Source organism: Phyllostomus hastatus, unplaced genomic scaffold, assembly GCF_019186645.2.
Source record: "Phyllostomus hastatus isolate PE091 unplaced genomic scaffold, TTU_PhHast_1.1 phas_contig_29, whole genome shotgun sequence".
In the NCBI taxonomy this organism is placed as follows: domain Eukaryota; kingdom Metazoa; phylum Chordata; class Mammalia; order Chiroptera; family Phyllostomidae; genus Phyllostomus; species Phyllostomus hastatus.
Genome location: NW_025333835.1, coordinates 47567070 through 47578658, shown reverse-complemented (window position 1 = coordinate 47578658; position 11589 = coordinate 47567070).

Sequence of the window (11589 nt, the reverse complement as noted above, 5' to 3'; positions counted from 1 at the left end):
GGCCCCTGTGGCGAGGCAGCTGCTGGAGGGCCAGGAGTCCCACCTTTGTGTGCAGATAAACTGGGAGGAACAACTGGGGGGTGAGACAGACCCACAACCCAGGGTCCCAGCGGGGAAATAAAGCCTCAAACCCCTGACTGAAAACACCTGTGGGGGCTGAGGCAGCAGGAGAAACTCACAGCCTCACAGGAGAGTCCGCTGGAGAGACCCAGAGGGTCCTAGATCGTACACACACACACACACACACACACACGCAGGAACCAGCACCAGAAGGGCCCAGTCTGCTTGTGGGAAGAGGGGGAGTGACTGAAAGCCGGCCCAGAGCGGAGCAAATAGCACTGTTCCCTCTCGGACCCTCCCCCACATACAGCATCACAACGCAGTGACATGGGTTACCCCCACCCCCGAACACCTAAGGCTACGCCCCTTAATGCATAACAGGTGCACTAAGACAAAAAAGAAATGGCCCAAATGAAAGAACAGATCAAAGCTCCAGAAAAAAATACAACTAAGTGACGAAGAGATAGCCCACCTACCAGGTGCACAGTTCAAAACACTGGTAATCAGGATGCTCACAGAATTGGTTGAGTATGGTCGCAAAATAGAGGAAGAAGTGAAGGCTATGAAAAGTGAAATAAAGGAAAATGTACAGAGAACCAATAGTGATGGGGGAATGAAACTGGGACTCAAATCAATGATTTGGAGCAAAAGGAAGAAATAAACATTCAAGCAGGACAGAATGAAGAAACAAGAATTTGAAAATATGAGGAAAGGCTTAGGAAACTATGGGATTTCCAGGAAGTCCAGGAAGCTCAGAGAGTCCCAAAGAAGTTGGACCCAAGGAAGCACACACCAAGGCACATCATAATCACATTAGCCAAGATTAAAGATAAGGAGAGAATCTTAAAAGCAACAAGAGGAAGGGAGACAGTTACCTACAAAGGAGTTCCCATCAGACTGTCAGCTGATTTCTCAAACCTCACAGGCAAGAAGGGGCTGGAAAGAAGTATTTAAGGTCATGAAAGGCAAGGACCTACGTTCATGACTACTCTAATCACCAAAGCTATGATTCAGAATGGAAGGGCAGATAAAGGGCTTCCCAGATAAGGTCAAGTTAAAGGAGTTCATCATCACCAAGCCCTTAGTATATGAAATGGTAAATGGACTTAGAATATAAGGAAAAGAAGATAAAAAAGCATGAACAGTGAAATGACAACAAACTCAGAACTATCAACAACCGAACCTAAATAACCAAACACAAACTAAGCAAACAACTAGAACAGAAAGAGAGTCACAGAAATGGAGATCACTCGGAGCGTTATCAGTGGGGAGGGGGCGGGGGGAGGATGTGGGAAAAGGTACAGGGAATAAGAAGCATGAATAATAGGTACAAAATAGACATGGGGAGGTTAAGAACAGTACAGGAAATGTAAAAGCCAGAGAATTTATATGCACGAGCCCTGGACATGAACTAACGAGGGGGAAGGCCGGTGGGAGGGGGGATGCAGGGTGGAGGGGAATAAAGGGTGGAAAAGGAAACAACTGTAATAACATAATCAATAAACTATAGTTAAAAATAAAAAATAAACGGCCCCTGTGTGCTATGTGTTTTGCCTTAAAAACAGAGCCAGAGTAATGCTCTTCCACTTTAAACCGTCTTGCCACTCGCCGGCTCACAACTCGGGGACTCTCCCTGCACCTGCCGACTCTGGTGGGCGCTTGCTTCGCTCGAGACCTGCCGCAGTGTGGCTTCGACCTGCCCTTTGAGCCTTCTTCCCAGGCCTCGCCCCACCCCACCTGACCCCACCTGACCTATGCCTGCTTTGCACCTGCCACCTGAGTCACGCACCCCCAACACGGAGCTCTTCGCCTCCTGCCTCTGATCACGCCCTTGAACCGCCTGGGAAGACTCAGCCTCTCCGTCCACGACCTCCGCAGCACTCACTGCCCTCGCAAAGCCTCCCTGGCACACCCCACCTCCGAGGTTTCTCCCCAGGGAGGGGCTCTGACCTGAGGAACTGCAGTTTGTGTGATTCTCTTATCAAGCACTTCCTTGGGTCATCTTTCTACTATTTATTTCGAAGTGCTACTTAAATCTGTTACTGTAGCTGGGCTTGTCCTGTTTTCTCAACCAGATTAGACTTTTGGAGAAGGACTGCCCTAATACGCAGCAGTGACATGATGACCTTGATTATATATTATATAACGCTGATGTAATTGAGCGACAGCATGAACCATAAGGTATTCAGAATAACATTACCTTTTTAAAAAAATCAATAATAGCTAAAGTTTTAATGACAGAAAATATATTTTAGATTCCCTCAATCAGGAAAATATGTAGAAAATCACTTTTACCCAGCTGGCGTAGCTCAATGGACTGAGCGCAGGCTGCGAACCAAAGCGTCGCAGGTTCAATTCCCAGTCAGGGCACGTGCCTGGGTTGCAGGCCATGACCCCCAGCAACTGCACACTGATGTTTCTCCCTCTCTCTCTCTTTCTCCCTCCCTTCCCTCTCTAAAAATAAATAAATAAAATCTTTAAAAAAAAGAAAATTACTTTTAGTTGGTTTAATCATTAAGAAAAAATGGGCGCTGCTGTGCTGGGTGCTGACTACAGATCGATGAATGAAGCTGATATTTTGGTGAAAAGAGCCAGATTCCAACCCTTCTGAAACTCTGTCCTTCTACTTTACTGTATATCACTCACTGTTTATTACTGAGAGGTGCCGAAGTCCTGCTGGCCAGCTTATTTCAAAATACAGTACAGCTGATTCCAAACACTCGCTTTTCTTCCACGTCTGTTTTCTTTCCCGGCCACGTTCATGTTGTGGATTTCAGCCTGAACATGAAAACAGGATGGAGACCATCTAGGGCATCGTGGGTAACAAAGGAGGAACAATTTCACACGATTGTATTTTAGTTTGTCAAGAGCGCTTTTATCTTTTTTCTCCAAGTTTTCCCTATTTTGCTTTAGTTTTACCTTTGGCTCCCCCTTTATTTTTATTGTCATTATTAATATTTTTAATCTTCACCCAAGGGTATGTTCATTTATTTGAGAGAAAGAGAAACATCCGTCGGTTGCCTCCCTTGTGCACCCCACCGTGGGTCGAACCCGTGACCTTTTGGTGGATGGGTTGATGCTCCAAAACCCAAACAAGCGGAGTCGCCCAGCTAGGGCAAAATGCCCCCTTCTTGTGCCACCGGAGCTCGTCCCACTGCCTCAGCTTCTGCCCCAGCTCTCCTTCCTTCCCAGCCGCCTGCAACTGGGGCTCCGGTTCCACTACCTGCACGGGTCAGGGGAAGCGTGCCCGTTTTGCATATTCTGCAAGGGAGAACGTTCCGGAGGGATGCCTGGAGGGATGCCTGGGAGAATCCAAAAGGAGGGATGGGCTGAAGGATAGGATGGAGGTCATTTTTTGAGAGAGAGGGTGGCAGAAAACTTAAATTGTTTCATTTATGTTTACAGTTTTAGTCCTCACCCGAGGATACGTTTACTGATTTTAGAGAGAGAGGAAGGGAGAGAGAGAAAGAGAAACATTGATTGGCTGCTTCCTGTACCCACACTGACCGGGGATTGAACCCACAACCCAGGTACGTGCCCTGACCAGAAGCAAACCTGCAACCTTTTGGTGCATGGGGTGACTTTCCAACCAGCTGAGCCAGCTGGCCAGGGCAGTTTAAATTCTTTTTACAAGTGTGCTGGGATAAGGAGCCAAAGTCACCCTAAGGATTCCCTGTGAGTGGAGAAGGGGGTTGGCAATGCCGTGGTGCTCGGTGGAAGTGTGCCTGCCTTCCCAGAGATCTCTCTGAGCATCTCTCCGCCTCCTTGCCCTTCCTAACGACCCCGTGGAAGAAGCACTGTGATTCTCCTTTCTGCCTTCACACCTACCTGTCCTCAGGGCCCCGCCTCGGGTTGGGGATTCTCCTCACTGCGAACCGCGGAGCGGTGGCCCAGCCCGCAGCCGGGCCTTGCACAGCACTTTAACAATGGCCACCAGGCTGCCGGAGCCCCTGCTGGGGCAGCAGCTCTCTGTGTTTCTGACCTCACGACTGGTCGTGTGTTGCTGCTGTAAAGCCGAAGGGTCAGGCTCGCCACCCTCCCGACCCCGGTTGGGAGCGGCTTGGGAGTGGCTTCTGGCCTCCTGAGAGGCTGGGCCCTGGGCGGAGAGACAGGGGCTCTCGGCGGCCTTGCTTCTGTCTGTCCCAGCTTGTCCCAGCGGGGACCAGGGGCGGGCAGCCTCCTCACACCACGGCCCGCATAAAGGAGAGGACTGTCTGCTAACTCAGCACTCCAGGGGGAGAGTAGAAAGCAGCTGAGCCTTCTCTCCCCTGGGTGTCCTCTTGCATGCAGGACTCGGAGCCTCACCAGGGTTTATCAGCCACTAGAGATCTCTTCTCCATTCTGTTCTAGAAACTGCGTCAAAGAGCCAGCTCCGTGCTGCCTCTGGGTTGCTGACTCCCTGCGTGCGTTGGCTGTGCTGTCCCGAAATTCCTCTCCCAGTTCCTGGCCCGGCGGCTTAGTCTCCCCTTGCTTGTGACAGTAGATCGAACAGCTCTGCAGCATCTCAACCCTCAGCGCCGTCCAGAGGCTGGGGAAATGTTTTGAATGTTAATAAACTTCATTGGAGAGATGGCCAAGGACAGGCAAGACTACTTTTCCTTTTTCATAAGGGCAGAGCGCAGGTATTTTGTAAGGCCATAAAGGTTTGGTGTTGTTGTTTTTTTCCATTTATACCATTTCCTAGTAAAAGGATTTTTTTTCTTTTTGCATTTGTGTCTACAGACTCTGAAGGCAGCCAAAAAGCACTCTCCCTTCGTCTTTTTTCAAAGGGACTACGATCCTTAATTTCTTTTAAATTATTTTAGCTCCCTTTGTCATTTCTCTGGCCTCACGCTGTCCCTACTCCACTTGAAGGGTGCATCATCTTGGTCGACAAGGGGTCCGAGGATGCACACACCTGGCCCCCAAACTCCTTAGCCGGGGTGGAGCCATCCCTCCAGTTTGTTCCTTTAACACGGAAGTACACACCCAGGTAGAAAATTCCGTCTCTGGCCTCAGGGAGTTTCTCGTGCAGTTGATAAGATTGTACGAGTCGTACAGCATAGGCGTGTACCACTCGATGACGTGGAAGTTATGAAGGCATGTGAGGAATGTCTAGTCCATTGGGCTCCTTTCAGAGTGAACTGGGGTGTTTTAGGGGGGTTTCATGATGAAGATGGGTCTTGTTTTGTTTTGTTTTTTAATGTATTGATTTCAGAGAGACTAAGGGAGAGAAAGAGACACCACCCTGTTGTTCCACTTCTTGACGCATTCAGTGGTTGCTTTTTGCACGTGCCCTGACTGGAGGTCGAACCCGCAACCTTGGCGTATCAGGGCGACCTACCCAGCCAGGGCACGTGTTACCTTTATAAGTAAAAGACAATACCTGGCTGGCGTAGCTCAGTGGATTGAGCACGGGCTGCAAACCAAAGCATCGCAGGTTCGACTCCCAGCCAGGGTACATGCCTGGGTTGCAGGCCATGACCCCCAGCAACGCACATTGATGTTTCTCTCTCTCTCTTTCTCCCTCCCTTCCCTCTCTAAAAATAAATAAATAAAATCTTAAAAAAAGAAAAAGACGATAAACTTAAATTTTAATAGAAAAAGAAGAAACACCTACTAACTGTAGAGAATTTACCAATAAACTAAACAAAATATTAAACAAAATTGTCCATATCCCTGTCAGAAGTAACTCCTATTAACATGCTGACATATTTCTTTTCAGCCATTTTGACATAAATTATTTTAATAAAAATACATAATTTTGTATCTTTCCCCCCTTAATGTTAAAACAGAAGCCACACAAGCTAGGGCAAGCATAAGTTATTTTCATAATAAAGTATTTTAAAGTCACCCCAACCCTCAGTGGCTTGTAAATTCTGAATTTCTTAAATGAATCAAGGATTACCCGTGTGTGTCCCAGCAGACCTCCCGGTTCTCTCGGACACCCTCCACACCCCGAAGTCCACTCCGCACTGCCGGTCAGCGCCCTCCTGATGTCCGAGTGGCCGGCGTGGCTTGACCGTCCCCTTGGGGGTAGAGACGAGCCCAGACTTGCAGCCTCGGGGTTCGGACTCAGCCCCAGAGAAGCCTGAGTGGACAGCGGAAGCTTTTTTTGGCCCGGCCTCGTCGCCTGTGCCGGCCGCAGGTGCCCTCCAGCTGGTCATCCCACCCGCCCAGCACGTGCGCCTGCCGCTCCTGGGGACCCGGGGACGCAACTTCAGCCCGAGCTTCTGCAGCCGCTCGAGCTGCCGGACGTCCTGCTCGCCACCTGCCAGTTGCCCAGTCCCCTCCCTGCAGTCACCCCCTGGCTGTCTCGCTCGCCGGTGAGTGGGTGGCCAACCCCTTGCTCCTGTGCAGGTGAGCCGACTGGGCTCCCAAGCCTCCCCTGTGGGTGCTCTCATCTCGTTTGTCGGGTAAGTGGGACTCAGGGACGGAGCGATGAGACTTGGAGGGTTAGCCATGAGGTCCCGGGAAGGCAACAGTCACGCAAACGTAAGAAGACCTTACGTCGTCTCTGTGGGCTTCTGACACGGCTTGACACTTCGAGTCAGCTTCCCCCCAAAGGGACCGGTGTGCACCCCTCAGGGTGCTTCCCGCCCGAACTTCCGGCGCCCAGGCAGGCCACGGGCCACAGGTGACTGATGGACGTTTCTTCCAGCGGCGTTTCTCTCCCTCGCTTTCTCCCTTCCTTCCCCGCTCTGTAAAGATAAATATGATAAAATCTTTTTAAAGAGAGAGCGACAGAGCCGTCCGCTGCTTACGAGAAGTTCCACGGAGGCCGGCCCACCACCGGCCCCGAGGGCTCTGGCCCAGGGCTCCAAAGGGCAGCCGCTTGGCGGACCCCCAGGTGGGCGTGCTCCCGGGGCGTCCCGCTGAACCCCCGCAGGTCCCGTTACTCACCCGCTTGCTCGGGGGCGCAAACTCCACACCTCCGTCCACACCCGGTCTGCTCTCCTCCCGCCCCGCCCCCCCCCCAACTGCCGACGTGCTGGAAACCTCGAATCGACCCAGAAACTTCCTCCCGAGCCCCCCGCCCCCCACCCCCCCCACCCCCCCCTGCTCTGTGTCTCGGGAGCCCCGCCCCGTCTTCCGCCCCCACCCGGGTCACCGCCGCAGCCTCGGAGCTCGTCCTGGGGAATCCTGGTCCCCCCCACGAGGCCCGGCGTCTCCACTCTGGCCCTGCTGGCGCTTTGGACCAGACACGCGTTGGCCGTGTCTTCAGACGTTGCCCGCCCCAGTCCCCGGGGAGTGAAGCTGCCCCAGTTGAGAACCACTGCCCCAGATTGAGAGCTCCTTTGGGGCAGAAACCAGGTCCCACTCGATTTCTATCCCCAGCATTTCTCGTGGTGCCTAGGAGGAGGCTGTGGAGACTCAACACAAACGTGTGTAACGACTGACAGAACGAGGAAATGAGCGTTCTTCCCTCCGATCGCTGCCCGCACAGGTACGCGGAACAGCCCCCGGTGCAGACACCTTCGCCGCATCTGTCAGGTTTGCAAGTTAATTGACGCTTTGATTTTTCTCGCGGGGGTTTCTTCTACAGCAGTTCTCTCAGGTGTGTAAGGGGACACGTGTTCCCGGCCCGCCAGGTTATTCTTTATCGAAGCCGATGCAACAGCAGAGGACGAGAACCCTGACTGGCCATCGGTGGGCGAGTCTTTGGATGAGTCCTCGCCCTCCCTTCGGGGGACACTCAGCCCCAGGGAGAGAGTGGGAAGCCCTCTGAGACATATCATGAAATTTTAACAGCAAAGCGCAGGACGGACTATTTGTGTAGAAAGGGGGGATGAGAACACACATGTGTACTCACGTGTACGTACACAAAGTCCAGAGGCTCCACGATGCCCATGGTCACAGTGGTCTGTGTGTCTGTCTGTGTGTGTGCGAGAGAGGAGTGGGGGTGGGGGGGGAGCCGGGCCGGGGGAGGAAGATTTTGCACGGTGCACTGTGACCTAGTTACAGTGCCTGATTTTTAAAGTTCTTAAGTACATTGCCTGATTGAAGAAGTCATTTTTATAAGAAAGGCAGAAAGTATTCACGGAATGTATAGGTATTAAAACGTACAAAATTCTGCCCTGGCTGGTGTGGCTCAGTGGGCTGAGCGCTGGCCTGTGAGTCAGGGCACATGCCCGGGTGGCAGGCTGGGTCCCCAGTTGGGGGCACGCAAGAGGCAACCACACATGGGTGTTTCCCTTCCTTTCTTCCTCCCTCCCTTCCCCCTCTCTAAAAAATAAATAAATAATAAAGTATTTTTTTTAAAAAAAAGAAAGTCTCTGTGCAACAAGTGTTTTCTCTGGTCCAGTGTTAACAGTCCATAGGTCAATAGGTTGTTTGTTTTTTTTAAATTTTTTAATTCAAATTACCATTCCTCTGGTATTTACTGAGAAACTACTCGGTGCAAGACAGAGCAGGAGATGTTTTGAGGGAGAGGAAATGAACAGGACACATTCCCTGTTTCTCAGCTGGTTGTGACCTAATCAAAGTGTGTGGACCCCGCGTCCAGACGCTGCACTTGGCTTGTGCCTCTGCTCAGGTGTTACCTCGCACACTGACCCCTTCTTTCTTTTTCTTTCTTTTTCTTTTCTTTTTTTTCTTCTCTTCTCTTCTTTCCTTCTTTCTTTCTCTCTTTCTCTTTCTTCTCCCTTCCTTCCTTCCTTTCTTTCTGTCTTTCTGTCTTTCGTCTTTCTCCTTCCTCCCTCCCTCCCTCCCTCCCTTCCTTCCTTTGCAGTCTTTCTAGCACCTATCCAATATTTACCCAGGCAGCACCAAAATCCACACACCTAAACCTCCCAACTTGTCGTCCATGAAAACACAGGCTTTGATATCCCCCCCCTCCACGTCCACGCCCAGATAGGTCACAGACCTTTCAGAAGACTTGCTTACCCTCTTCGTCTCCAGTGCTACCCCCTCACTCCCACCTGTCTCTCCTCACGCCTGGGCTAATCCAGTCTAGTTTTTCCTGTCTGCACATCACCACCAACTCCTCAGAAACGGTATGATAAGCGTCACAAGATTCTTTTACTGGGAAATGCATAAGACCTCCCTCTCGTCTGGTATAGAAAACCCAAACTTACAACGTAGCATGCAAGGCTCTCCTGGCTCCGGCTCCCAGCTGCGACCCCCCTCTGCCCCTGTGCCTCTCCACCATGACTTCTTTACCCTCTGCTTCCACTAACATCACGCAGCTTCAAATGGCTCCTCACCTCACCCCAGCTGTTGAAATCCCAAATCCTATTCACCCTTCAAAGCCCAGGGGACACCACACTGCTTCTTCCAGGGGGTCTTTCCTGATTTCTCGGTCCTCTTAAGCTCCTTTGGACTGTCTACCATTCTTTATCGCACATGCATCTGTCACAGAGTGCCTCGCAGTGTAATTATTCATTTCCACGGCTCGGCTGTCCCGAGAGGCTGCAGACCACGTGTGGGCAGGGATCCTCTTCGATATGCGTCTTCGCATCAGACTTGCTTGGTGCAGTACCCTCCACAGAGAACAGTCTTAATAAATACGAATCAATGAGTAAAATCGTGGTGTTTCGAGCCCAGTTCCATCTGTAACAGTGGCAACGACTGCCACTGAGTTATAATTGAAACCAGAAAGTACACTTTGGAGAATAATTAAATTTCCTTGGCTCATTAAATGTCATAATTTGGGAAGTGGCTTTAGTAATGTGGTCATTTTTCTGCTAAACCCCAAGCCCAGACCGTCAGGTCACGATGACTCAACATGTGGAAACATTTATCAGCCACTAAATGCCAGAGCGCAGGGTTTTTCCCGCTGCCAACAACCAATCCATCAGGGCACTTAATTCTGCGCACTCTGGGCCCAGAAGCTCCGAGAGGAATTACGAGAGATACAAAAACAGTTTTAAGTTGTCATCATTTCATGGAGGCTTTTGATTTGATTATGAGACAAAATCAGCACATTTGAAATAATTAAAAAATAGCAGCCTGACAGCTCTGGGAGGGCAGGGGGTGGAGAGATTAAGCAAAAAAAAAAGAGAGAGAGAGAGAAACTCATGAACACGGACAACAGTGTGGTGGTTGGTGGTTGGTACAGGGGTTCAGGGAGGTGGAAGAAGGTATAGGGGGATAAATGGTGATGGAAAAAATAAAATTATTTTATGTTTTTAAAGATTTATTTATTTTTAGAGAGAGGGGAACAGAGGGAGAAAAAAGGCAGAGAAACACTGGCCTACAACCCAGGCGTGGGCCCTGACTGGGAATCGAACTGGCAACCTTTTGGTTTGCAGGCCAGCACTCAATCCATTGAGCCACACAAGCCAGGGCTAAAATTATTTTTATAAAAAAAAATTAAAACAGCCCTGGTGGTTGTGGCTCAGTGGATTGAGCACCAGCCTGTGAACCAAAGGGTTGCCGGTTTGATTCCCAGTCAGGGCACATGCCTGGGTTGTGGGCCAGGTCCCCAGTTGGGGGGCATGTGAGAAGCAACCACACATTGATGTTTCTCTCAGTCTTTCTCCCTCCTTTCCCTTCTGTCTAAAAATAAAATAAATAAAATCTTTAAAAATAAATAAATACAAACTAATTTAAAAATAAATAAGGCTAATGTGTATGATATTGGTCATAAGTACCACAGAAATTACTAGAAAAGAAAGATTAAAATAAAAATAGTTCCCCCTAGCTGGCGTAGCTCAGTGGATTGAGCGCCGGCTGGGAACCAAAGTGTCCCAGGTTCGATTCCCAGCCAGGGTACATTCCTGGGTTGCAGGCCATAACCCCCAGCAACCGCACATTGATGTTTCTCTCTCTCTCTCCCTCCCTCCCCTCTCTAAAAATAAATAAATAAATAATCTTAAAAAAAAAATAACAATAGTTCCTCTTGCAGTGCTTAGTATTTGTCAACTTATTACCATTACTTCATATAATTTCCCCCAAATCTTATGAGCTAAGCATCGATACTCTCATTTTACAAATGCAGAAACTGAGGTTAAGAAGTTAGGTCATTTGGCCCTGGCTGGCATAGCTCAGTGGATTGAGCGTGGGCTGCGAACCAAAGCGTTGCAGGTTCGATTCCCAGTTGGGGCACATGCCTGGGTTGCAGGCCATGGCCCCCAGCAACCGCACATTGATGTTCCTCTCTCTCAATCTCTCTCTCTCTCCCCGCCTTCCCTTCCCTCTCTAAAAATAAATAGATACAATCTTTAAAAAAAGAAAAAGAGAGAGAGAAAGAAAAGAAGTTAGATCATTTGCCCAAGTCCTAGGAACAGAACTAGAAAATATCGCCATTGACTCGCCAGAATCCCCACCCCAGCGCTGATGGATTCCTGACCCTTCGAACCTGGAGAACATAACCACTTACCGTTGCGTGCAGCTGGGTTTGGGGTCATCTGTTCCACAGCCACAGGTAACTGATAGGTCTGGGGAGCTGACGAGATGGATGGGAGTGTGGACCAGGGCAGTCACAGCCCCCTTTCGGTCTCGGTGTATCGCAAATGCCCGGCACCTGCGAGAGGAAATAGGCCTGAAGAGCAACTCGCCGGCTCCCGCTCGTGCGGCTCAGTGGGTTGCAGCAGCCTCCCGCGCACC